General features: G+C 41.4%; 2 protein-coding genes across 13 annotated transcripts in view; one reads left to right on the plus strand and one right to left on the minus strand.

Moving 5' to 3' along the window:
* Positions 1 to 25535, minus strand: part of ALPK1 (alpha kinase 1) — a 177325-nt gene extending 151790 nt beyond the window's left edge. For 6 of the 7 annotated variants that reach the window (XR_016212297.1, XR_011378302.2, XM_089302929.1 and 3 more), the window contains exon 1: positions 5508 to 5706. The gene's annotated coding sequence lies outside the window, so the exon portion shown is untranslated. Of the gene's footprint in view, positions 1 to 5507; positions 5707 to 25407 lie in introns of those variants that run through there. The other variant, XM_089302927.1, reaches the window with a different exon arrangement.
* Positions 23788 to 27411, plus strand: part of TIFA (TRAF interacting protein with forkhead associated domain) — a 122304-nt gene continuing 118680 nt past the window's right edge. For 3 of the 6 annotated variants that reach the window (XR_016212299.1, XR_016212301.1, XR_016212300.1), the window contains exon 1: positions 25483 to 26074. The gene's annotated coding sequence lies outside the window, so the exon portion shown is untranslated. Of the gene's footprint in view, positions 23951 to 25482; positions 26211 to 27411 lie in introns of those variants that run through there. The other 3 variants (XM_051820092.3, XM_008267475.5, XM_008267476.5) reach the window with 3 other exon arrangements.

Consider the following 27411-nt stretch of genomic DNA (forward strand, 5'->3'; position numbering starts at 1 on the left):
TTTTGAGATGCATTGACTTTGAAGAGCCCTTGTTTCGATTATTGAGGAAGTTTTTTTTCATACAATTTGTTGAACACTTTACTTAGTATAGAGTTAATCTTATGTGTATAAATTTAATTGAAAATAGATCATAGTAAAAAATAAGAATGGGTATAGGAGAGGGAGGAGGAAGTGGTGTAGGAGTGTAGGTGGGATGGTGGGTACAATGGGAAGAATCACCATGTTCCTCAAGTTGTATTTATAAAAGGCATGAAGTTTGTATACCTTAAATAAAAATATTCTGGGAAGAAAATATATCACTAAGCAAATATTCAACAAATAAAAAGTAGAAAAAGAAAAAAAAAGAACTAGTATCATCAAAATGTCTATATTACACAAAGTAAGTTATAGATTCAATGCTATTCCAATCAAAATTCCAAGGACATTCTTCACAGAACTAGAAAAAAAAAATCCTAACATTCATATAGAAACCAAAGACCCTGAATAGGTAAAGCAGTTTTAACAATAAAAACAAGCCAGAGGCATCACAATACTAGATTTCAAGACATACTGCAAGGCTGTTACAATCGAAACAGCCTGTTACTAGCACAAAAATAGACATGTAGATATATGGAACAGAATAACCATCCCAGAAATTAATCCACATATCTACAACAAACTAGTCTTTGATAAATGAGCTAAAAGTCATTCTCTGGAGAAAGGATGGTCTCCTCAACAAATGGTGCTAGGAAAACTGGATTTCCAGCAGCAGAAGTTTGAAACAAGACCCCTAGCTTACATCTTATACAAAATTCAACTCACACTGGGTCAAAGATTTAAACTAAAGACCTGAAACCATCAAACTAACGAAGGAAAATATAGGCAAAATTTTGCAAGATATTGGCCTAGGCAAAAACCTCTTGGATAAAACCCCAGAAGCACAGGTGATAAAAGCAAAAATAGACAAATGGGATTACATCAAGCTACGAAGCTTCTGCAAAGCAAACAAAATAATTAACAAAATGAAGGGACAACTGACAGAACAAGAGAAAATATTTGCACACTATGCATCTGATAAAAGATTAATATTCAGGGACCAGCTTTGTGGTATAGCAGGTAAAGTTGTTGCCTACACAACACTATCATCCCATATGGGTGCTGGTTCATGTCCCAAACACTCCAGTTTCGATTTAGATCCCTGTTAATGGTCTGAGAAAGGCAGCAGAAGTGCTTGGATCCCTGCCACCCAAGCTCCTGGCTTCTAGCTTCAGCCTGACCCAGCTTCGGCTGTTGCAGTCATTTGGGGAGTGAACCAGCAGATGGCAAATCAATCTATTTGGGCCAGCACTGTGGCATAGTGGGTAAAGCCACCACCTGCAGTACCAGTATCCCATATTGGCACCGGTTCGAGTCCCAGCTGCTCCACTTCTGATCCAGCTCACTGTTACTAAGCAGTAGAAGATGGCCCAAGTCCTTGGGCCCCTGCACCTGCGTCGGAGACCTGAAAGAAGCTCCTGGCTCGTGGCTTCAGATCGGCCCAGCTCTGAACATTGTGACCATATGGGAAGTGAACCAGTGGATGGAAGACACACTCTCTCTCCCTCTCCCTCCCTTTCTCCCTTTCTCTCTCTCTCTCTCTCTATCTGCTTCTGCCTCTCTGTAACACTGCCTTTGAAATAAATAAATAAATCTTTAACAAAAAAATTAATCTCTTCCTCTCTCTTTCTCTGTAAACTCACCTTTTCAAATAAAATAAATAAATCTTTAACAAAATAAATATTTTTAACATTTATTTAAAAATAAATATTTACAAATTTAATTTAAAATAAAATAAATAAATCTTGAAAATATTTTATTTAAGTTATACAGGTTTCATGTATTTCATACACACAGACTTACAAACATAGTGACACTTCTCCCCTACCTTCCTTCCAGCCCACCCTTCATCATTCTCCCTCTCCCATTTCCACTCTTAAGTTTTACAAAGATCTACTTTCAGCTTACTTAATATTCATAAAGTTAACCCCACATTAAGTAAAAGTGTTCAACAAATCATTTGAAGAAAAAAAAACACTGTTCCTCAATAGAAGAGACAAGGGCTATAAACAACCATTGAATCTCAAAATGTCCATTTTACTCCAATACATTATGTTTTAGGTATTCTATTAGTTAAGAAATGGAGAGTCAGAGAATAGTACTCTTGGAGTACTAGTAAATTTTTTTTGTTCTTAATTTGGGTGTTGGTTATAAGTATGAGCAGGGGACAAAAACTCATCTATATACTTAGGTGCATTTCTTGGTACGCACACTATATTTCAATAAAATGTTTAAAAAATACTTCATTGGCTCAGAAAATGTCTACTTTTCAAATACATTAGTGCAGCAATTCAATATTTTATCCATCTTTGCATTATTTACCATATATGTATATTACCTGTAATATATTTAATCATTTTCTTTTTTATTTTTCATTTTTTATCAGAATCACAGAGAGACAGATTGAAAGATAGAGAGAGAGAGGGAGAGAGATCTCCCATCTGTTGGTTCACTCCCCAAATGGCCAAAATGGCCGGAGATGGGCCGATTCGAAGCTGGGAGCCCAGTAGGTACAGGGGCCCAAGGACTTGAGCCATCTTTTGCTGCTTTCCAGGTGCATTAGTAGGAAGCCAGATCAGAAGTGGAGCAGCTGAGCCCAAGGGATGCCAGTGTTGCATGTGATAGTTCAACCCTCTATGCCACAGTGCAGGCCCCTTTAATTGTTTACTTAAAATCAATATTAAATTGCTCATTTTCTTTTTCCTTATCACCTTCCTAAGCAATACTATTCACGAAATCACATTTTTATAAGCTAATTATATATTTTTTAAAGATTTATTTTATTTATTTGAAAGTCAGAGTTACGGAGAGAAGTAGAGACAGAGAGAGAGGTCTTCCATCTGATGATTCACTCCCCAGATGGCTGCAACAGCTGGAGCTGCGTCGATCCAAAGTCAGGAGCCAGAAGTTTCCTCCGGGTCTCCCACATGGGTACAGGGGCCCAAGAACTTGGGCCATCCTCCACTGCTATCCCAGGCCATACCAGATGGGATGCTACCCATCCCAAGCAGAAACTGCTTGGGATGCCTGCATTCCATATCAGAGTGCTTGTGTTCAAGTCCTGGCTTTGCTTCTGATTTTAGCTTTCCTGTTAATGTGCCTGAAAGGCAGCAGATGATGGGGTTCTGGACTTTTGGCTTCACTCTGCCCTAGTCCCTGCTGTTATGGACATTTGGGAAATGAATCAGGGGATGGGATATTTCTTTCTCTATCTCTTGCCTCTATAATAATAATAATAATAATAAATTTAAACTGTAATCACCTCTTTATATTCTTTAGACATAGAAGAATTATAACACAAGATAATATTTTTACCTTGCAACTTGTCTTTTCCACAGAACTCTATAATAAGCCAAAACGAAAATCTATAAATGGGGGCCGGCGTAGTAGTGCAGTAGGTTAATCCTCCTCCTGCAGCGCTGGCATCCCATATGGGTGCCGGTTCTAGTCCCGGCTGTTCCTCTTCCAATCCAGCTCTCTGCTATGGCCTGGGAAAGCAGTAAGAAAATGGCTCAAGTCCTTGGGCCCCTGCATCCATGTGGGAGACCGGAGGAAGCTCCTGGCTCCTGGCTTTGGATCAGCACAGCTCCAGCCGTTGCGGCCATTTGGGGAGTGAACCAACGTATGGAAGACGTTTCTCTCTGTCTCTCCCTCTCACTGTCTGTAACTCTACTTCTCAAATAAATAAAAAAATCTTTTAAAAAATCTATAACTGAAGCAAATCACAACATTCTGTAAATATAGACATCACTGTCAGTAACAGGAAGAAAAGACCCCTCAATGCAGAGAGGCAATAAGCACAATAAAAGACATGCAAAGTGTTTACACCAAAAGGTTGAATACACAACCCTGTAATTTTGCTCAACCCACAGTCACTTAAAATTTCAAGAAAGAAAACCATTCACAATGAGCATTTATGACAAAAAGCCATCATTCTTTGAAATAGATTATAATTAAGGAGAGTAAAGCAGTGCCTGCACTGTGTTCAGGGGAAATGACTCAGAGAAATTCTTTGGAATAAGAGGAATCATGGAATTTTGGAAACATCTTGAAATGCACGCATCTGTTCTCAAGGAAAATTCCAGGTCCTAAACCCAAACCTAGATTGTAGAATACCTGCTGGTGAATGTTAGCACAGCCTGACACATTAGGCATGCTCATCACACACTATTGTATTACAAGAGTTTGTGACATCTATCATGATTCATACGTGGTTTTTACCAAAATTTTTAAGCAGAACTTTAGAAGTTTATTTTTTAAACACATTTCTAGAATTATTGGCTCTTTATTCATACAGCTAGAGATGCTATAAAATTGTGGGGTTTTTTGAGGGGAGAACCTGAAGGCTTTATCTCAAGACTCAAAAGATCTTTTAAGTAGGGAATGAGTTATTTCTGGAATAAGAATTTTGCTTTTCTCAAAGCTCAATGGTGATGAGGTTGGGAAGGACATGGGAAGAGAGAATTATTTGGGTCAGTGAACATAAACACCTGACCTAGAATCTGTGCAGGTCTGGAGTTTCTCCCCATAGTATATCAACTTATATCCAGCCCTACTCAAAATCATACAAACCTTCCAGACTTGTAACTTGCTGGAACTTCACCAAGGCTTACAGGTACACAGATACTATGGTATAATAAATTTTCTCTATGTAGCGCAATCCTGTGTGAATCCAGGGGAGAAAGGAAACACCAGATGACGGAGACAATGCTAAGGCTCATGTGTAGAACTAAACAATAACAGCGAATACATGTGTGTTCTTAGCCACAAGGTATTAACAAGCTTCTTACAACATTTCTTAATGAAAAGACTCTCCTAACTAGATACATGAAGGAATTTAATTTTTCTAGATGCTTTCTCTTTAAAAGCTTGCCTACCCCCAGAATTCCTGTTAGTTCTTCCCATATTTGAAGAGCAATTCTTATCTGTTTCCTGGCCAAAATTATTGATGCCATTATAAAAGTAGTATCACTTCCTGTGTCCTCCAGAAAAAAAAAATCCCAGGGTTAATTTCTCAAGTAAGTAATCTCAACAATCCTTCAATCAAACATTTCCATTTGCTGACAAATGAGACCAGATGTTCACGAGCAGGTCTAGCAAGCTCTGGAACGTAAGTACCTTGTTATTAAAACCTTATTTTAAAAACTGATTCATTTTCTCTTCTTCATAACTGAAATTCACTGTTGTGGGAAGCCCTTTTCCTCTCTCTTCCCACCCCACCCTTTTGTTCTTTCCCAATCCCCATTCTTCCCTTTCCGGGAGTTTCTAGAAGTGCAAATATTCTTAGAGCCCCCAAGTTATTTAAATGTAGAGAAAAACAGAGTCAACATTTATACAGTGATCCACAATTTAAGAAAAACACTTCCTCATACACAATGCCATCCTTTGTACCCACATCTCCTGTGATCTGCCACTTAAAAGTTGATACTCACTTTTATTCTGGAGAAGATGAAAAAACATGTGAAAAGGAGAAAATCTGATCCTGAAAAGAGTTAATTCCAGTACGATTTCTCTGAAATAAACGATTTCTCTTAAATGGCTGTAGTTTCAGGAAGTAGGAATTTGAAAGAAAACAAATCCTGTCACTGTCTCAGAATGTGGTTGCGTAATTCAACTCCCGGGGTTTTCAGCAGTTGTGCACCACAGGGCACACCCCTTGAGGAATTACTTTAGTTAGTGAAAGCATGCTGGGAGTTGTGTTACCACATAGAAGTTCCATCTCTAAATGAAAGTGCAAGAAGACTCCTCATTTGGACTGGGTCAGAATAGAGAATTGCCTAAGAGCCAAGAAAAGAGAGCATCAGTAAGAAACAATGACCGTGACATAGTTTTCATGTATCATCCAGAAAAACTCATGTTCAGGCTGAGTTCTGTGCTTTGTCTTAAAACTGCAGTGCCAAAGTGAGCTTGTTATCATGGAGACACATATACATGTATTACTAATCTTATTTCAATTGAAAACTCAATTAGAACGTTCTTGCCAGAAAGTCTGGTCAGTCTGACTGGTTTGACAATGTCTAAGTTACATGGTGGAAATTGTCCCTCAGTTGAACAACCTTAATTTGCAGCTCTCAATTTAGACCAAAAAAACATCAAAAGTACATAGGAGATTTTCAAAAGTTTATCAAAATACATTAAATTGGAAAAAAAGTTGTTGAAGTAAAAAATATGTTAATTTTCTCAACCTTTCAGCTGCTGGGCTAAAGTTTCCTCTAGAGTGAAGGAGAGAGAGATTCACTAATAGTAACAGGATACATTTTGGTAAAGCCTTTCTGGTATATGTCCCAGAAACTGAGAGGGTGAATGACTTTAATAACTGGGTACATGATCTTTGGTGAGTCAGATGGTTTCCAGTTCTGCCTCTTAACGAAACAGAAGGAAAAGAAGCAAATAGTCAGCAGGTAAATCACTTTTTTAATGACAGATCATTATGTGATTCTCAATGTAAGACTTTAGAAAAAACTGAAAGAACTGGTTTTGCTATAACCAAACTCTTTATTTATATAAACAGTTTCCTCTTTTATGTATACATTTTTGTGGAATGCTGTTCTACTCTAGCTGTAACTTTCAACTATTAACTAATTTTTTTAATTCCATAAATCTCATTGAAAAATGCATCTTAAATAAAATTTTATGTGTAAAATTTATAAAATACATCATTTTATTTCTGTCTTTTTAAACAGTTATGAATGAATAGTATTTGTATAATTCATTCTTCAATATTTATATATTTTTATTGCAGAGAATATTTATTGCAGAGATAAACACTTCCAAGCATTTAAACTATTTTATGTTAGAAGAATATGTGAGACAATTGCAAGAAGATGGCGGAATAGGGAGGGAGCACACTGATGGTCCGGGAAGGGAAGGTTCAAAGAGGGGTGAGAATTTCTAGTTTCGGGGAAAGGGAAGCTCTTCCAAAATAGGGGAGACAGGAGGACGCGGACGCCTGAGGAGCAGGACACCAGCAGGAGTGTGTACACACCAGCGCTGGAAGCCGAGGTGAGACAGGGCGCTCGCCCAGCACCGCTGTAGCAGCCGCTGCCGCCCCTCCCCTCCCCCAACCCACCCTGGGATGGACACTGAGACACGAACGAATGAGTCGGGGAGGAAATAGAAAACGGAACAGAGTGAGTAACGCCTGCAGAAGGAGTGAGCAATTCAGGGGGTCTGATTGAGGGACTGAACAATCCAGGATCCCTCCTCCAAGTCGGGGAGCTGCAGCAGGCGGGAAGCAGCCATCTTGTTTGTTTACATTTGGGGTTAAAGGAGAACTGCCTCTGCCTCCGCACTAACCTTCGGAGGCAGAGCAGCGAGGGAGGGCAGCTCAAAGCCCTGACACCAGTCTATTCAAGTTACCAGAAAAAAAAAAAAAAAATTGAATAGCGCCCGTGGGAAGAGGGCAGTATCCAGGGGGACGAACTGAGGGACCAAAAACACTAGGATCCTTAGGAGCCGCCCAACCCACAATCAGAGCTGCAGCGGGCAGAGTGCAGCCATCTTGTTTGTTTACATTCGGGCTTAAAGAAGGCTGGCCTCTGCTCCGAAGGAGGAAGCAGCAGGGGTGGAGTCCAAAGGTGGTCTGGAGCTACTTGACACTCCTCACGCAGGAGGTGCAGTGCAAGAGAGTGGCTGACCAACGAACCCCAGGCACAGACACACAAGGGCGAACATAGGAACAAGGAAACCGGCCCCCAAGGGGCAGAGATTGGCACCTCAAAGCCCTGACACCAGCCCACTCAAGTTACAATAAATAAATAAATAAGTAAGTAAAAAATAAACAAACAAATTCTAGAAGGCAGAGCAACCTGCTTACACTGGATATTGGTACAGACTCACAGCAGCCCATAGAAGAGGGAAATCAACCTGAAAAACCACCCAGACGGAATGCCAAAAAACAAAACAAAAACCCACAATAAGAATATAGAAGAACATATAAACTCGCCAATGGAGCAGGCTAAACCAACCATAACAGAGGCTGAAGAAGAAGAATAATTTGAAACTATGCCAGAAAAAGAATTCAGAAAATTAATAATCAGATTATTTAGAAATAATGAGAAACAGTGTTGAGAGCTGAACGAAAAACAAGCCCAAGGATTAGAGATCTTAAAGAGAAGCCAGAATGAAATACTGGAAATGAAAAACTCAATTGACGATATAAAAAACACCATGGAATCCCTTGGAAATTGAACAGATGAAATAGAAGACCGAATATCAGAATTCGAAGACAAACTTCCAGAAATAATACAGTCAGTTCAAATGCAGGAAGAAGAAATTAAAAAATTAAAAAATATGGTTGGAGACCTACAAGATTTAATCAAACGGTGTAATGTTTGGATAATAGGAGTCCCTGAGGGGGTGGAAAGAGAGAATGGATTGGAAGGTGTTTTCAATGAAATAATATCAGAAAACTTCAAAAAAGGCAGCTGGATAACAACAGGCAAATTCAACAGATAGCCAGGACTCCAAACAGGGTAGACCAGAAGAGAAATTCACCACGACACATTGTGGCAACACTCAGTTCAGTGACACACAAAGAACAAATCCTAAAATGTGCCAGAGAAAAATGACAAATCACATTCAGGGGTAAGTTAATCAGACTCACCCCAGACTTCTCATCGCAAACACTACAGGCAAGGAGACAATGGCATGATATATTTCAAGTTTTAAAAGACAAGCAATGCCAACCTAGAATACTATACCCTGCAAAGCTATCATTTATGAAGGGGAAATAAAGATCTTCCACGACAAACAGAAACTGAAAGAATTTGCATCCACGCGTCCAACCCTACAACACTTGCTCAAAGACGTGCTGCACACAGAAATACAAAAACAAGAACTTCACTACAAAAAAAAAGCGAATGTAGAGTAACCTACAAAGTAAGTTCAAAATACATAAACAGCTCGTTTAGGAAACATGAATGGGAAAAGACAGTACTTAACAGTAATTACACTGTGTGAATGGTCTTAATTCTACTACCAAAAGACATAGACTAGCTGATTGGATCAAGAAAGAGAATCCATCTTTATGTTGCCTTCAGGAGACACACCTTATCAGCAAAGATGCACGCAGACTGAAAGTGAAAGGATGGAAAAAGATACTCCAAGCTAACAGAAATCAAAAAAGAGCTGGTGTGGCCATCCTGATATCAGATAAAATAGACTTTAACATAAAAACTATTTTTTTTTAAACTTTTATTTAATGCATACAAATTTCCAAAGTACGACTTATGGATTACAATGGCTTTCCCCCCATACCGTCCCTCCCACCCACAACCCTCCCCTTTCCCACTCCCTCTCCCCTTCCATTCACATCAAGATTCATTTTCGATTATCTTAATATACAGAAGATCAGCTTAGTATACATTAAGTATGGATTTCAACAGTTTGCTCCCACACAGAAACATAAAGTGAAAAATAATAGATGATTTTTTAAAATGATGATGAAATCAGAGCAGACCTATTGCCATGTTTAATCCCAGTGAGAGTCAAGTTGGGAATTGATAATTTCTTTCTTTTCTTTTTTTTTTTTTTTTTTACAGAGGATCAGTTTAGTATGCATTAAGTAAGGATTTCAACAGTTTGCACCCCCATAGAAACACAAAGTGAAATATATTGTTTGAGTACTCGTTATAGCATTAAATCTCAATGTACAGCACATTAAGGATAGAGATCCTACATGAGGAGTAAGTGCACAGTGACTCCTGTTGTTGACTTTACCAATTGACACTCCTGTCTATGGCATCAGTAATCTCCCTATGCTCCAGTCATGAGTTTCCAAGGCTATGGAAGCCCTCTGAGTTCTCCGATTCTTATCTTGTTTAGACAAGCTCATAGTCAAAGTGGAGGTTCTCTCCTCCCTTCAGAGAAAGGTACCTCCTTCTTTGATGGCCTGTTCTTTCCACTGGGATCTTACTCACAGAGATCTTTTGCCAGAGTGTCTTGGCTTTCCATGCCTGAAATACTCTCATGAGCTTTTCAGCCAGCTCCGAATGCCTTTAGGGCTGATTCTGAGGCCAGAGTGCTATTTAGGACATCTGCCATTCTATGAGTCTGCTGAGTATCTCACTTCCCATGTTGGATCACTCTCCCCTTTATTTACTCCATCAGTTAGCGTTAGCAGGTACTAGACTTGTCTATGTGCTCCCTTTGACTCCCAGTCCCTTCACCATGACCAACTGTGAACTGAAACTGATCACCTGGAACAGTGAGATGGCATTGGTACATGCCACCTCAATGGGATTGAATTGGAATCCCCTGGTATGCTTCCAACTCCACCACTTGGGGCAAGTCAGCCTGAGCATGTCCCAAATTATACATCTCTTCCCTCTCCCATTCCCACCACCATGTTCAACAGGGATCACATTTCAGTTAATTTTCAACACTTAAGAATAACTGTGCATCAATTACAGATCTAAACCAGTCATATTAAGTAGAACAGATAAAAAAAAACTACTAAGAGGGATAATGTATTTAGTTGTTCATTAACAGTCAGGGCTATGCTGATCAAGCCACCATTTCCCATAGTGTCCACCTCACTCCAACAGGTTTCCCTCTTGGTGTTCAGTCAGTCGTCACCGATCAGGGAGAACATATGGTATTTGTCCCTTTGGGACTGGCTTATTTCACTCAGCATGATGTGTTCCAGATTCCTCCATTTTGTTGCAAATGACTGGATTTCGTTGTTTCTTACTGCGGTATAGTATTCTAAAGAGTACATATCCTATAATTTCTTTATCCAGTCTATCGTTGATGGGCATTTAGGTTGGTTCCAGGTCTTCGCTATTGTGAATTGAGCTGCAACAAACATTAGGGTGCAGACCTCTTTTTTGTTTGCCAATTTAAATTCCTTTGGGTAAATTCCAAGGAGTGGGATGGCTGGGTCGAACGGTAGGGTTATCTTCAGGTTTCTGAGGAATCTCCAGACTGACTTCCATAGTGGCTTGACCAGTTTGCATTCCCACCAACAGTGGGTTAGTGTCCCTTTTTCCCCACATCCTCGCCAGCATCTGTTGTTGGTAGATTTCTGAATGTGAGCCATTCTAACCGGGGTGAGGTGAAACCTCATTGTGGTTTTGATTTGCATTTCCCTGATTGCTAATGACCTTGAACATTTTTTCATGTGCCTGTTGGCCATTTGGATTTCCTCTTTTGAAAAATGTCTATTGAGGTCCTTGGCCCATCTCTTAAGTGGGTTGTTGGTTTTGTTTTTGTGGAGTTTCTTGATCTCTTTGTAGATTCTGGTTATTAACCCTTTGTCTGTTGCATAGTTTGCAAATATTTTTTCCCATTCTGTCGGTTGTCTTTTCACTCTCCTGACTGTTTCTTTTGCAGTACAGAAACTTCTCAATTTGATGCAATCCCAATAGTTGATTTTGGCTTTGACTGCCTGTGCCTCCCGGGTCTTTTCCAGAAATTCTTTGCCTGTGCCAATATCTTGAAGGGTTTCTCCAATGTTCTCTAGTAACTTGATGGTGTCAGGTCGTAGATTTAGGTCTTTAATCCATGTGGAGTGGATTTTTGTGTAAGGTGTAAGGTAGGGGTCTTGCTTCATGATTCTGCACGTGGAAATCCAATTTTCCCAGCACCATTTATTGAATAGACTGTCCTTGCTCCAGGAATTAGTTTTAGATCCTTGATCAAATATGAGTTGGCTGTAGATGTTTGGGTTGATTTCTGGTGTTTCAATTCTGTTCCATTGGTCTATCCATCTGTTTCTGTACCAGTACCATGCTGTTTTAATTACAACTGCCCTGTAGTATGTCCTGAAATCTGGTATTGTGATGCCTCCGGCTTTGTTTTTGTTGTACAAGATTGCTTTAGCTATTCGAGGTCTCTTGTGCCTCCATATAAATTTCCCCATTCACAAAAGCTACAAAAACAATCAAATACCTTGGAATAAACTTAACCAAAGACGTTAAAGATCTCTACGATGAAAATTACAAAACCTTAAAGAAAGAAATAGAAGAGGATACCAAGAAATGGAAAAATCTTCCATGCTCATGGATTGGAAGAATCAATATCATCAAAATGTCCATTCTCCCAAAAGCAATTTACAGATTCAATGCAATACCAATCAAGATACCGAAGACCTTCTTCTCAGATCTGGAAAAAATGGTGCTGAAATTTATATGGAGGAACATAAAAACTATTAAAAGAGACAGAGAAGGGCACTATATAATGATTAAAGGATCTATCCAACAGGAAGACATTACTATTATAAATGTATACACACCTAATTACAGGGCACCTGGCTACCTGAAAGAATTACTAAAGGATTTAAAGGGAGATATAGATTCAAATACAATAGGAACAGGGGACTTCAACACCCCACTCTCACCAATGGACAGATCAACCAGACAGAAATTCAACAAGGAAATAACAGAGTTAATTGACGCTATAGACCAAATAGACCTAATAGATATCTTCAGAACCTTCCACCCCACAGCCACAGAGTTCACGTATTTCTCCCCAGTACATGGAACATTCTCTAGGATTGACCATATGCTAGGCCATAAAGGGAGCCTCAACAAATTCAAAAAAATTGAAACTATACCATGCAGCTTCTCAGACCATAGTGCAGTGAAACTCGAAATCAACAACCCAAGAATCTTTACACCATATGCAAATATATGGAGAATGGACAACATTATCCTAAATGAACAGTGGGTCATCAAAGAAATTAAAAGAGAAATCAAAAGATTTCTAGAAACAAATGAAAATGATAACACAACCTATCAAAACCTGTGGGACACAGCAAAAGCAGTGCTAAGAGGAAAGTTTATAGCAATTGGTGCCTACATCAAGAAGCTGGAAAGGAACCAAACAAATGAACTCTCCATGTACCTCAAGGATTTAGAAAAACAGCAGCAAATCAAGCCCAAATCCAGAAGGAGGAAGGAAATACTAAAGATCAGAGAAGAAATAAACAGAATTGAAACCAAAAAAAAAAAAATACAAAAGATCAACAAAACCAGGAGCTGGTTCTTTGAAAAAATAAACAAAATTGACACACCATTGGCCCAACTAACCAAAAAAAGGAGAGAGAAGACCCAAATCTGTAAAATCAAAGATAGTAATGGAAATGTAACAACAGACACAACAGAAATAAAAAGAATCATCAGAAACCACTACAAAGAGATGTATGCTAACAAATTGGGGAACCTGGAAGAAATGGATAGATTCCTGGACACATGCAACCTTCCTAAACTGAGCCGTGAAGATACAGAAAATCTAAACAGACCCATAACCATGGAAGAAATTGAATCAGTAATAAACACACTACCGAAAAAGAAGAGTCCAGGACCGGATGGCATCACCGCCGAATTTTACCAGACATTTAGAGAACAACTAACCCCCGTTCTTCTCAAGTTATTCAAAACAATTGGAAGGGAGGGAATCCTCCCAAATTCTTTCTACAAAGCCAATATCACCTTAATTCCTAAGCCAGGAAAAGACACAACAGAGAAAGAAAACTACAGACCTATCTCCCTGATGAACATAGATGCAAAAATACTCAACAAAATTCTGGCAAACCGAATCCAACTGCACATTAGAAAGATCACTCACCCAGACCAAGTGGGATTTATCCCTGGTATGTAGGGATGGTTCAATATTTGAAAGTCAATCAATGTAATACATCACATTAATAAATTGAGAAGCAAAAATCATATGATTATCTCAATAGATGCAGAGAAAGTATTTGACAAAATACAACACCCTTTCATGATGAAAACCCTAAGTAAATTGGGGTTAGAAGGAACATTCCTCAACACAATTAAAGCAGTCTATGATAAACCAATGGCCAGCATCATATTGAATGGGGAAAAGCTGGAGGCATTTCCATTGAAAACTGGCACCAGACAGGGATGCCCACTCTCACCACTGCTATTCAATACAGCCCTAGAAGTGTTAGCCAGGGCCATCAGGCAAGAAAAAGATATTAAAAGGATACAAATGGGAAAGGAGGAAGTTAAACTATCCCTATTTGCAGATGACATGATACTATATATAGGGGACCCAATAAACTACTATAAGAGACTATCGGAACTCATAGAAGAGTTTGGTAAAGTAGCAGGATACAAAGTCAACGCTCAGAAATCAACAGCCTTTGTATACACAGATAATGCCAGGGCCGAGGAAGAACTACTAAGATCAATTCCATTCACAATAGCCACAAAAACAATAAAGTACTTTGGGATAAATTTAACCAAGGAGGTCAAAGACCTCTATGATGAAAATTACAAAACACTAAAGAAAGAAATAGAAGATGACACACACACAAAAAAAAATGGAAAAACCTGCCATGCTCATGGATTGGAAGAATCAATATTATCAAAATGCCCATTCTCCCAAAAGCAATTTACATGTTCAATGCAATACCAATCAAAATACCAAAGTCATTCTTCAAATACCTAGAAAAAACTATGCTGAAATTCATATGGAGAAACAGGAGACCGAGAATAGCTAAAGCAATCCTTTACAATAAAAACAAGGCCGGAGGCATCACAATTCCAGACTTCAAGACATAATACAGGGCAGTTATAATCAAAACAGCCTGGTACTGGTACAAAAACAGATGGATAGACCAATGGAACAGAATAGAAACACCGGAGATCAATCCAAACACCTATAACCAACTCATATTCGACAAAGGACCTAAAACCAACCCATGGAACAAGGACAGCCTCTTCAACAAATGGTGCTGGGAAAACTGGATGTCCACATGTCGAAGTATGAAGCAAGACCCCTACCTTACACCTTATACAAAAATCCACTCAACATGGATCAAAGAACTAGAGATGTGCCACGACACCATGAAACTAATTGAGAGCATAGGGGAAACCCTTCAAGATATTGGAACAGGTGAAGAATTCCTGGAGAAGATCCCAGAGGCACAAGTAATCAAAGATAAAATAAACAAATGGGATTACCTCAAATTGAAGAGTTTCTTTACAGCAAAGGAAACAGTCAGGAAAGTGAAGAGGCAACCAACAGAATGGGAGACGTTATTCGCAAACTACACAACAGATAAAGGATTAACAACTAGAATCTATAAAATGATCAAAAAACACCACAAAATCAAAATAAACAACCCAATAAAAAATGGGCCAAGGACCTTAACAGACATTTTTCAAAAGAGGAAATCCAAATGGCCAACAGACACATGAAAAAATGCTCAGGATCCCTAGCCATCAGGGAAATGCAGATCAAAACCACAATGAGGTTTCACCTCACTCCGGTTAGATTGGCTTACATACAGAAATCAACCAACAAATCAACCAGATGCTGGTGAGGATGTGGGGAAAAAGGAACACTAATCCACTGTTGGTGGGAATGCAAACTGGTAAAGCCACTATGGAAGACAGTATGGAGAGTCCTCAGAAACCTGAATATAGCACTACCACAGGACCCAGCCATCCCACTCCTTGGAATTTACCCAAATGGAATTAAAGGGGAGAAAAAAAGAGCCATTTGCACCTCAATATTTGTTGCAGCTCAATTCACAATAGCTAAGACATGGAATCAACCTAAATGTCCATCAACGGATGACTGGATAAAGAAACTATGGATATGTACTCTATGGAACACTATACAGCAGTAAAAAACAATGAAATCCGGGCATTTACAACAAAATGGAGGAAGCTGGAAAACATCATACTGAGTGAAATAAGCCAGTCCAAAAGGGACAAATATCATATGTTCTCCCTGATCGATGGCAACTAAACGAGCATCTAAACTGATACCATTGAAGTGAAATGGACACTATGAGAGACAATGACATGATCAGCCCTTGTCTAGACTGTTGAGGAACAACTTACTATTTTATTCCTTTTAGTATTTTTGTTGTTGTTGTTGCTCTGTTTGTTCTACATAAGATCACTGGTTGAACTCTGTAATCAATGCACAATCATTCTTAGGCGTTTAAAATTAACAGAAAAGTGATCTCTGTTAAACATAGGAGTGGGAATAAGAGAGGGAGGAGATATATAGGTTGGCACATGCTCACTCGGACTTACCTCCAATGGTGGAACCAGAAATGTGCCAGGGGATTTAAACTCAATCTTACCAAGGAGGCAGGTACCAATGCCAGCGCACTTGGTAAATTGATAAGTAGAAATACACAACCGATCAAAAAGGGTATGTGTCGATGAGATTTCACAAATAAGACCAGTGTAAGCAAATAATGAAGGATAGAATTAAAAGGGAGAGAATGATCCTGCGGGGGAAACAGGACACACATCAGACTCATAGAATGGCAGCACTCCTGCCTCAGAATCAACCCTTGGGACATTCGGATCTGGCTAAAAGGTCCATGAGAGTCTCACAGGCATGGAAAGCCATGACATGGTGGCAAAAAACAATCTAAATGAAAGATCCTGGTGAACAAGACCCCAGCAGAAGGAACAGGCCATCAAGGAGAGAGGCGCCTTTCTCTGAAGGGAGGAAGGAACCTCCACTGTGATACGGCCTTGACTAAACAAGTTCAGAGTCGGTGAACTCAAGGGGCTTCCATAGCCTAGACAGCTCATAGCAAGAGTCTCTGGTGATTGCTGACGTCATAAATAAGAGTGCCAATTGTTAAGTCAACAACGGGAGTCACTGGGTACATGCTCCCCACGTTAGGATCTCTGTCCTTAATGTGTTCTACTATGAAACTTAAAAACAACACTACTAGTCGAACAATACCCTATACCTTGTGCGGTTGTGTGAGTGCAGCCTGTTGAAATCCTTGCTTAGTGTATACTAAGTTGATCTTCAGTATATGAAGGTAATTGAAAATGAAACATGATGAAGGGTGGGATGGGAGAGGGAGTGGGAGAGGGGAGGGCCACGGGAGGGAGGGAGGTTGGGGGGGAGCCACAACAATACAAAAGTTACACTTTGTAAATTCACATTTATTAAATAAAAAAATAACTATATAGCAAACAAAAAAAAAGAAAAAAAAGAACTTAATACTTTACCCTTTTAGTATTTTTTTATGTTCTACTTAAAACTATTGGTTGAACTCTGTAATTAATACACAATTACTCTTAGGTGTTTAATTAATGCTATAACTAGTACTCAAATAGTATTTTATACTTTGTGTTTCTGTGTGGGTGCAAACTGTTGAAATCCTTACTTAATATATGCTAAATTGATCTTCTATATATAAAGATAATTGAAAATTAATCTTGATGTGAATGGAAGGGGAGAGGGAGTGGGAGAGGGGAGTGTTGTGGGTGGGAGGGAAGTTATGGGGGGGAAGCTATTGTAATCCATAAGCTGTACTTTGGAAATTTATGTTCATTAAATAAAATAAAATATAAAAAAATAATAAAAAGAAGAATATGTATGGACAAAGTAAAATGAAAATAAAAGTTTAAGGAGATAAAGCAACAATATAAAATTTTCAGTTGTTAAAGAAAAACTTGTACTATTTTTTTAAATGAATTATGGGCAGCATCAAATCATTAGGACATATACTTTTTGCTGAGTACATTTAAAAGAGTAATGTAAGAGTCTTCTTTATGAAGCATCAGACATATTCTTTGCAACTAAGTTTAAAATAAATGATTAATACAACATAAAAATCTCTGGTAGCACAACGATTTTGTGAATTTCTGTTGGGGGTAGGTAAGTTAAGATGTTTGAAATTGTTTGGGGGGGAAGGATTAGACATTCTAGAGCCTAAAAGGGCGCTGGATATCTGAGGATGGAGAGACAGGTAGTGATGGGAGAGGAGGGATCTAATAAGGAGATATTTATTTTCCCTACAGCCTCAACACTAGCCAAGTGTGTCTCCCAGAGGGATTGCTGGTGAATGTAAAGTCATGGAAACATAGTGTTTCATTTCTTATTACAATGATTCTTAAAAGGATTTCAAAAATGAAATTCCTTGAGAAAAAATTTAGTAACAAAAGCTTCAACTGCTTGAGATGTATACTATAAAAAGTACTATAAGAAATATAATATAAGAAGTATACTATAAGAAGTACTTCAAAAAGTCTGTGGAAAATGATATTAAAAGGTAAGTTTATTCAAAAAGTTTTTGAAACCCATGCATACCAGGAACTTTCAAAAAGTTCATTAAAATGCAGAAAACTATGCTTGGATTGCAAATTTTTTGAACCAAAGTAAGATTATATTTCAATTCCTTTTTTCTTTTTCTTTTTTTTAAATTTTTTTTTAACTTTTATTTAATGAATATAAATTTCCAAAGTACGGCTTATGGATTACAATGGCTTCCCCCTGATAACGTCCCTCCCACCCGCAACCCTCCCCTTTCCCATTCCCTCTCCCCTTCCATTCACATGAGGATTCATTTTCAATTCTCTTTATATACAGAAGATCAGTTTAGCATACATTAAGTAAAGATTTCAACAGTTTGCTCCCACACAGAAACATAAAGTGAAAAATAATAGATGATTTTTTAAATGATGATGAAATCAGATCAGACCTATTGTCATGTTTAATCCCAGCGAGAGTCAAGTTGGGAACAGAAGATCAGTTTAGTTTTTTTGCAATACCTCATAAACTATAATATACTGAGAAAAGCTGGTGCACCATCGTTTTTGTTTTAATTTTCTAGGTTTTATAATCTTGAATATAACATGCTGAAATAACCTGACATCACTCATATATTCACTGATTTGATAGAGCAAGAGAGAGTGCTCCCATCCACTGGTTTCCCTCCTAAATGCCTGTGACAGAAAAGATTGAAGCTGCAAGCTGGGAACTCAATTCAGGTCCACCACGTGGTGGTGGAGACCAACTAGCAGAGCCATCCCCACTGCTTCCTAGGATCTGCATTAGCAGGAAGCTGGAACTGGGAGCCAGAACTGGAGACCCAAACCCAGCCATTCCAATATGGGATGTGGGGATTCCAAGCTGCAGCTTAATTTAACCATTAGGTCAAATGCTTACCTTTGATATCATTCATTTATTTAAACAACATATTGAGAATATCAATTTTGTGCCACGGGCTATATTGGTGTGAGAGATTTAGGCTGAGAACATAAGAATTATCTTAAGTCAATTTCTGTGTTAGATGAATTGGTGGAAAGGTGGCTAGAAATGAACTGGAAAGAATAGGCAGAATTTGGTTCTAGTATAAGATCTTTGTGCTTCCTTCTAAGGTGTTTAGACATTTATCTGGAAAACACTGGGGAAGCACAGAAAATGTAAATGAATATGGTAAATTCATTTAAGATCTAGATTTACAGGCTTAGGTAGCAGACACAGAAATACGAGTAAGTCTGGGGCCAGCACTTTGGCATAATACATTAAAACTCCATCTGCAGTACCAGTATGCCATATGGGCACTGGTTCAAATCCTGGCAGTTCTACTTCTGATCCAGCTCCCTGCTGATGCACCTGGAAAAGCTGTGGAAGATGGCCCACGTGCTTGGGCCCTTCTATCTACATGGGAAACTTGGAGGAAGTTCCTGACTACTGGCTTCAGATCAGCCTAGCTCCAGCCACTGTGGTCATTTGGGGAGTGAACCAGTGGATGAAAACCTCTCTGTCTCTGTCTCTCTCTCTCTCTCCCTCTCTGTCTCTCTCTGTCTGTAATTGTGTCTCTCAAATAAATAAATATTTTTTTTAAAAAGAAATATAGGTAAATGACTTAGAGGAAGTCAAAATTCTGAAGCTATAGAGATTAGTAAAGGAAAATATTCAGGATGAAAAGAAGGCCACAGAGAGGAAAGTTAATAATATCAGAATTTATACAGAAAAAGACGGGTTCATAAGAGAGATGAGGGAAAATGCTTAGAGCAGTAGTAGAAAAATTAAGAAATAAATTATGCCCTAACACCAACACCAAGCAATGTAATTTGAAGAAGGCAGCAGCAGCAGAATCGAACATGGGACACCACATACAGATCATGCATTCAGAATTCCAGTCCTGCCTAAAAGCCAGGAGGGTGGGAGTCATACAGAGGTTGGGCCATGGTTTTAATGAAGTGGAACTGGTCAACTGTATTAAGTGAAATAGAGAATTGAAGTAGGAAGAGAATGGCAACCTGTCCATTGGTGTGCAAAGTAGGCCAAAGATGGCTTTAGCATGGACAAAGCAGTGGAGTGGTGGCAGAAAGCAGATGATGGAATGCTTTTTAAATCTTAGTAAGATGAAGAGGTTGAGTGGGAAGAGAACCTTCCAATCCAAGCCTAGATTCAGTATACAGGTGGAGCATATATTGGGCAGGGGTGTGCTCCTTCCAAAATCCTGTCAATGCTGGAGCAAGATGACCTCAAGACAACCACAACTGTTCCTTGTCATGTGGCCATGTGCTGGCCTGGAGGTTTGCTTGTTTCCAGGTGAGCAGGAGTGTGTGTCTCTGACTTCGGGAAGAGTTCAATCCCTTTAAGAACTCACTTGCTGAGGTCTAGCCCAGCTGGACTACCTCCCTTCAGATCAATTCAGAGAAGACAGACTGGAAATGTCATCACAGTAGGATGCCTCTATTGTGCACCCCATGGGGCAGGAAACTTGGGGGCCATCTCAGAATTCTTCCTACCACAGCAGCTTTCCCACAGGGAAGGGTAGAGATGACAGCTTAAGGCTGGCTCACTGCTTCCTCTCCCTACAATCTCCAGGGCCTTCCTGTCTCCAGGGGATATACATACATACATACATATGTGTGTGTGTGTGTGTGTGTGTGTGCGCATGCACGTGTGTGTGTATATATATATATATGGGATATATGTGTGTGTGTATATATATACACACACAAAGGGAACAGATTTCATGTATTTCTCATATACAATTTCTTTTTTAAAAAAAGATTTATTTATTTATTTGAAAGGCAGAGTTACAGAGACAGAGAGAGGAGAGAGAGAAAGTCTTCCATTTGTTGGTTTACTCCCCAACTGGCCCAAGGGCCAGAGCTAGGCTGATGCAAATTCAGGAGCCAGAAGCTTCTTCCAGGTCTCCCACCTAGGTGAAGGGGCCCAAGGACTTGGGCCATCTTCTACTGCTTTCCTAGGCCATAGTAGAGAGCTGGATTGGAAGTGGAGCAGTTGGGACTCAAACCGGTGCCCATATAGGATGCTGGCACTGCAGGAGGCGGCTTACCTGCTATGCCACAGTGCCTGCCCCCTCATATAGAGTTTCAAGAACATAATGATACTTCCCACTCTCCCTCCTCCTTACAATGACATACTTTCAATTTACTTTACTTTTCTCCTCACCATCTGACCATCCTCTTGAGAACCCACAGCGAGACATTAAAGGAATTAAAATGCTGAATGAGACCTGTCTCTTGGGGGATTTCTCTTTTTTGGCTCTTCTTTAAAACACGTTGTATGTGTGAACATAACACATGCAAATTATTACAAAACCCCACCAGTTTGAAACAGTAAACAAGGAGCAACATTGCCTCCACTCTCACCTTCTGTCCCCTCAGAGCCGCCATGTTTTTCTCAGAAATATCAATATCATCGGTCCCATTTCTTGGGTCTCCTTGTGGCTAGTTCATGTATTTATAGACATGCTTTCCCACCAACGGTAGCACTTTTTCCTCCCACACTTGTTTTCCTCTTAGTAATGCATCCTGCCAATCTTTCCACATGCGTCTTGATTGTCTATTTAATTGTAGTCACTTAACTTCAGAAGTCTGCATTAAGTTTTCTCGGTTCCCATCTGAACTCTGTAGGCTTCATTCTTTCTGCCACTTAGGGAACCAATAGGAAAAGAGCTAGCTCAGGTGACTCTAAACGTTTTCCAGTTTGTCACAGAGCATCGGCTGTAAGCTAGGGTTACGTGGAGTCTGGGGGTCTGAGCCAGATAGGGCAAGGTTGATGAGTATGTACCTGATACGGTTAGAACATCTTGGACACAGCAATTCTTATTTTTCAATGTGCTGTGATTGTGTTACCACAATTAGCTTCCTGTTTTTGATCTTTCTTTGTTTGAAAGGCAAAGGCAGAGAGAAAACAAAGAGAGACCTCCCATTTGCTGGTTCACTCCCTAAGGCCCACAAAAGCCAGGGCTGGGCCAGGTTGAAGTCAAGAGGACAGAACTCAACCCAGATCTCCCACGTCGGTGGCAGTGACTAAGTAGTTGAGCCATCATCTGCTGCCTCCCAGACACAATTAGCGGGCAGCCAAATCAGAAGCAGAGGAGCCACTCCAATAGGGGATGCTGGTGTCTCAGATGATGACATAGCCTCTGTGCCAAACACCAGCCCCCTACTTTTTTATTCTAATTCAAACAACAATCTCTCTCTCTCTCTCTCTCTCTCTCTCTCTGTAGCTCTTTCAAATAAATAAATAAATATTTTAAAAAAGGATTCTGATTATCCAAATAAATATTGCCACCAGGTCTGCGGGCGAGTCAGGTGCAGACGCAGTGCTGTGGATGGAGCAGGTGCAGGGACCCTGCGTCTCCATTAGCCTCATGCTAAGCCTGGAAAGTAAATCTGCTCTGGGAAGGAGCAGATAATGGGCTAAAGAAAGGAGCTAAAAAATGTTCCTAACATTCTTTTCAGGGAAAAAAAATTTTTTATAAAGATTTATTTATTTATTTGAAAGTCAGAGCTACACAGAGAGAGAGAGGGGTCTTCCATCCACTGGTTCACTCCCCAGATGTCCACAACGGCCAGAGCTGAGCCAAACCGAAGCCAGGAGCCAGGAGCTTCTTCTGGGTCTCCCACGTGGGTGCAGGGGCCCAAAGACTTGGGCCATCTTCTAGTGCTTTCCCAGGCCATAGCAGAGAGCTGGATTGGAAGTGGAGCAGCCGGGTCTCGAACCGGCGCCCATATGGGATGCCGGCGCTTCAGGCCAGGGCTTTAACCTGTTGTGCCACAGCACTGGCCCCGGAAAAATATTTTTGTAGTTTCAAACTATGAAGTAACTTAATTACAACCATGATGCAATCCATATCATGCGGTTGAGAGTGTGATCACTGGGGAAACACTGATGGAACACTATCCAGTGAACAGCAGCGCTGTGACAAATTTTTTTTAACCTCAATATAATTTGGAGATTTCAAATCGCTTCAAGCTAGAATTAAATATGTTGGATTGTGTACCTTTTACGTTATTTTTCAAATTAAGTTTACTGATAATTCAGTAAACTCTTCCTTTTTGTATCAGTCAGTCCCTTGCCTGTTTTATTCTGTTTTGAACTGGTAAAAGGTCCCAGCTCAAGTTTTGCGGAATCTAATTCCCTGAAGGCTTCTTTTCACTCTTTTCCCAAAAGTACTTAGCTTACTTTGTGTAACCCTGACTTCACCCAGCACATTTAATATCTATGAGGTGAAGATAAACAAGTTGAAAAGCTACCTGAAGTCCGTGAAATTCACAGGAAAGGAGGTTTACCATACCCTGTCTCATGTAGAAGATACTGGCAATTCTGCGCAGCTCTAAGTACAAGATAAAGTGTCACACTTCTAGGCCACTTCAGGACCAACTGATGGGTTTGTCCAAACGACACAACCACATCTAAACAAAACAAAAGCAAACCTGCAAATCAGAGAGCTTCCAGAGTGGCTGCCAGCAGGCACATGCTTATCTGCATTTTTGTCATGGCAGCTCCTTATCTTTCTTCAGGCCTGTTCTTTTGGCCAAAGGGCCCCCACACCTAATATGTTGTTTCTTTTAAGAAAAATCATAGCCTGATATGAGGATGTTTATAAAACCCCTTACAGAAATGTCTAGAAGGCTTTTATTGCGTAATTAATGTTTTTTGTTCCTTTAACAGAAAACTGCCTGCAAATATAGGCGTGCCAGTTCAAGTCCCAGCTGCTCCACCTCCCCTTCCAGCTCCCTGATAAGGGTCTGGGAAAAGCATAACATTGCCCCATCACCTGAGTCCCTGCCAAGCAAAGAAGGATGAAGCTCCTGACTTCAGTGTGCTGTGGCCACTTGGGGAGTGAACCGGTGGACGGAAGGTAGAGCTCTCTCTCTCTCTTTCTAATAAATAAATCTTTTTTTTTAAAAGAATTCTAGTTTTCCAAGAATGATATTCATGGTTCTCTCTAAAAGCTCTCCCTACTCTATTTGTTTAAACTTTGACATGGAATAAAATTTAAACAAGTCAAGTCTGTAGTAAACCCATGAAAGAATCTCTTCACTTAAAAGTAACAGAACCAAAAACAGCAATAAAGCACAGATTACAAATTGCTTTGCCTAATTTAGGGATGAGTGACTTAACATTGCTTCTTTTGTACGCGTTCCATTGGAGATATTCAGAAAAAGCGGAAGTTGAAATTACAGAAGGAAGCAGGCATAGTTATTTTTGGTTCTGGCCCTATTCAAGCTTTTAAATGTTCAGGGCCTTCTGACAGTTGTCACAAAGGCTGGAAAGTCAAGAATGCTGTGGGTGTCCCTGCCGCAGCTACCAGAAAGTGAGCTCAAGCTACAGCCACGGGTGTCCTCCTTTCCATTTTAAGATGCAGGTTTTTTTTTTTTTTAAAAACTTTTTAAAAATTATTATTTAAAAACACAAACACAGACTTTTCACTTCAGTATGTGGTATGTTGCATTTTCCAGTTTGTTCAATGCTTTAAAGCTAAAGGGTGCCTCTGCTTTCAGTTGTACATGGGCCTGAAGCATGCTAGCTTTTGGCAAGCAGGCAGGAGACTCAACAAAAATCAAAAGAACAAGGCAGACTAAATGCAGGGCACAAGAATGTCAGAAGGAGACAATTGTTACTGAGATTAGATTTTAATATAGAACTACAAGCTTTCAGTCCCCTAGGGTCATTTAGGAAATCAAGTAAGCCAGCACTTTTAAGGGAAACAGAGAAAGAGCAATCTCCAGCTTGGTCGTGACTTTTTAGCAATTTTTTACTACGCTTATTAACAACATCTATGTATATGGTCCTTTGCAATTTGTAAAGCATTTTTCCATCTGATTTGCCTTAATTTTGATGATTGTGGGGCGCTGGTTCTAGTCCCAGCTGCTCCTCTTCCAATCCAGCTCTCTCCTATGGCCTGGAAAGGCAGTGGAAAGTGCTTGGGCCCCTGCACCCGCGTAGGAAACCGGGAGGAGGCTCCTGGCTCCTGGCTTCAGATCGGTGCAGCTCCCGGCCACCTGGGGAATGAACCAACGGAAGGAAGACCTTTTTCTCTTTCTCTTCCTCTCACTGTAACGCTCTCTCTAAAATAAATAAATAAAATCTTTAAAAAAATATTTTTGATGATTGAAGATCAGATAGTCCAGTTCTGCTAATATTATTTTATTGTGAGAGTTTACTGGCATAACCAAAAATTGCAGGTCTTATCTTCCACGTCCTTTGACGTTGGTCACTTGGAAGAAGGCCCCCTGGCTGTCCCTACTGCTGAGAAAAAATAATAAACGTTGATGATTAACGATAAAACTGTAGCCTGTGCAAGAATCTGCCTACCTTGTGCTTCCTCATGCTTTTTGCTGTTGATATGTTCAGAGCATACAGAACTGGCACAGAAACGTCTGTATCAGCATGGAAACCTGCAAGTTAGTAAAAATGCTCGCCGGGGCAATATTTAGTTCCCGGGAAAGTTTAAGTGTTTCCGGTCCCTCCTCGCCAAACATCCAGCTCGCAAGTCACAGGCCCTCCAGAGGCCACTTTTGGGGGAGGTGCGGCCCGGGTCGGCGACCTGCGCAACAAACCCGGCCAACAGAAGTCAGAAAGGCAGAAGCCCGGGACAGGGCTTCCGGCGGGAAAGGGCGTCGGCGGCTGGCAGGCCGCGCGGCCGGGGGCGGGCCCTCGGGGGCGGGCGGAGCCTGCGAGCCTCGCGCCTCAGCAGTGGCCCGCGCAGACGCTCCCGGGCCGGAGGCGGCGCTCGGAGCGGAGGCAGCGCGCGCGAGCTGGACGGCTGCCCGCGGTTGCCTACACCCCCAACCGCATTGTCTGCCCCGCACTGCTCCGCGTCTCCCACCTGTGGTTGGTACCGGAGCAGCCTCCGGGCCCGCGAGCGCTTCCGCCGAGTCGAGTGCGGACGCGGCGCTGCGGACGGTGCATCTCCACTAGCCTCGTGCAGAGCCTGGAAAGCGAATCTGCTCCGGGAAGGTCGCTGACTTGGAGCCCCAAGGTACCTGCCGGGTGACGGTCTGGGGCTGAGGCAGGGGGCTGTCGTGTGTTCCTCTCCCGAAGACGGCAGCGTCCGATACTGAGGAAAGGCTGGAGAAAGTCGTTAGCGGTAGCGTGATCCCAGCTCTAGGAAACAGGTGACTGTTGGTGGAGGAGGGGGCCACAGAGAAATACTGGAGACGGTGGGTGGGGTGGCGGGGCCGGTGTCTCCCTTGTACTTTCCTGTTGTGGACCAACGTTTTCCTAAGCTGGGAACTACAGAAAGGATGCGGCGCGGGGAGCGGCGTGCGCGCCAGAAGTTCCTCCGCGGAGGACTGGTCCCGGCCTTGCCTGCCCGCTTCCGTCCGTCTCTGTAGGAAAATACAGTAATCCATTGTTTCTGGGGACTTTCCCCGCCTTTCAAAGTTGCGAAGAGAAACTTCCCAGGTTTTCTGGAAACCAGCATCCACCCCGCTCCAACCCCGCGGAGAAGCGGAGCGAGGCACCCCGCTGGGCTCCCCTCCCGCGGCGTTGCGCCTTCATCACTCTTTTTCGCCAGCTCTGTGCTCGGTGAGCGGCGCCCCTGCCCCGCAGCGCTGCCCGGCTAGCCGGGGAGTCCTCAGAGTCTGCGGAGCCGCAGGGCGCCGTGAGCACGGCCCGGGGACGGCACTGTCTCTCGCTGCGCGCCGCGTTTCTCTTCCCCTCCGACTGGCTCCGGCGTTTGTCCGGGGAGAAAAGCCTTTCCTATCTGCGGTCACCCCCGATAGCAGGGGGACCTCGGGGAGGGGCGGGCCGGAGGTGAAGTTGCAGCTTTAGAGGAGTAACATACCCTACTAACGCGTCGCCCAGAGCCGACGCCGAGGTTACAGGCGCCTTTGGGAAATCTAGTAGTCGTAAACTGTCACGTTCCTTTTAAGAGACTCTGGCTCTTAAAGCGTGAGAAGCGTGGTTGGCGTGCCTGATTGCCCAGGGACCCCAAACTTTCTAGTAACGTGCTCACACACCTGGCTGCTGTCAGCAAAACTCTCCCTACACGGCTTTCTGTTCACGACATTTGAAGACCAAACCCCGTCTGCAAGCCGGGGTGTCTCTGCTCTGGCTTTGCAGGGTGGTGGGAGGGTGGCCGGCCTCCTGGGGTAAGGGGCTCTGGAGCCGGGGGCAGGGGTTGGAGGTGGAGGCGGGGTTTTTGCACCTGACACCGGCTCTTCTTTCCTGCCTGCCTTCCCTCCGGATCTTACCCTTCCCTTTGCAGCTTGGAGATTCCCGGGGGAGTGCCTGCGGTGTTCCTGCCAACCAGCAGGAAGCCTTAACTCTCTTCTGACACCCAAACGCTGTGTCTATGTTTTCTTTTTCACACGT

Source organism: Oryctolagus cuniculus, chromosome 8 (assembly GCF_051225735.1).
Source record: "Oryctolagus cuniculus isolate XC-2025 breed Fujian yellow rabbit chromosome 8, ASM5122573v1, whole genome shotgun sequence".
Lineage (NCBI taxonomy): Eukaryota > Metazoa > Chordata > Mammalia > Lagomorpha > Leporidae > Oryctolagus > Oryctolagus cuniculus.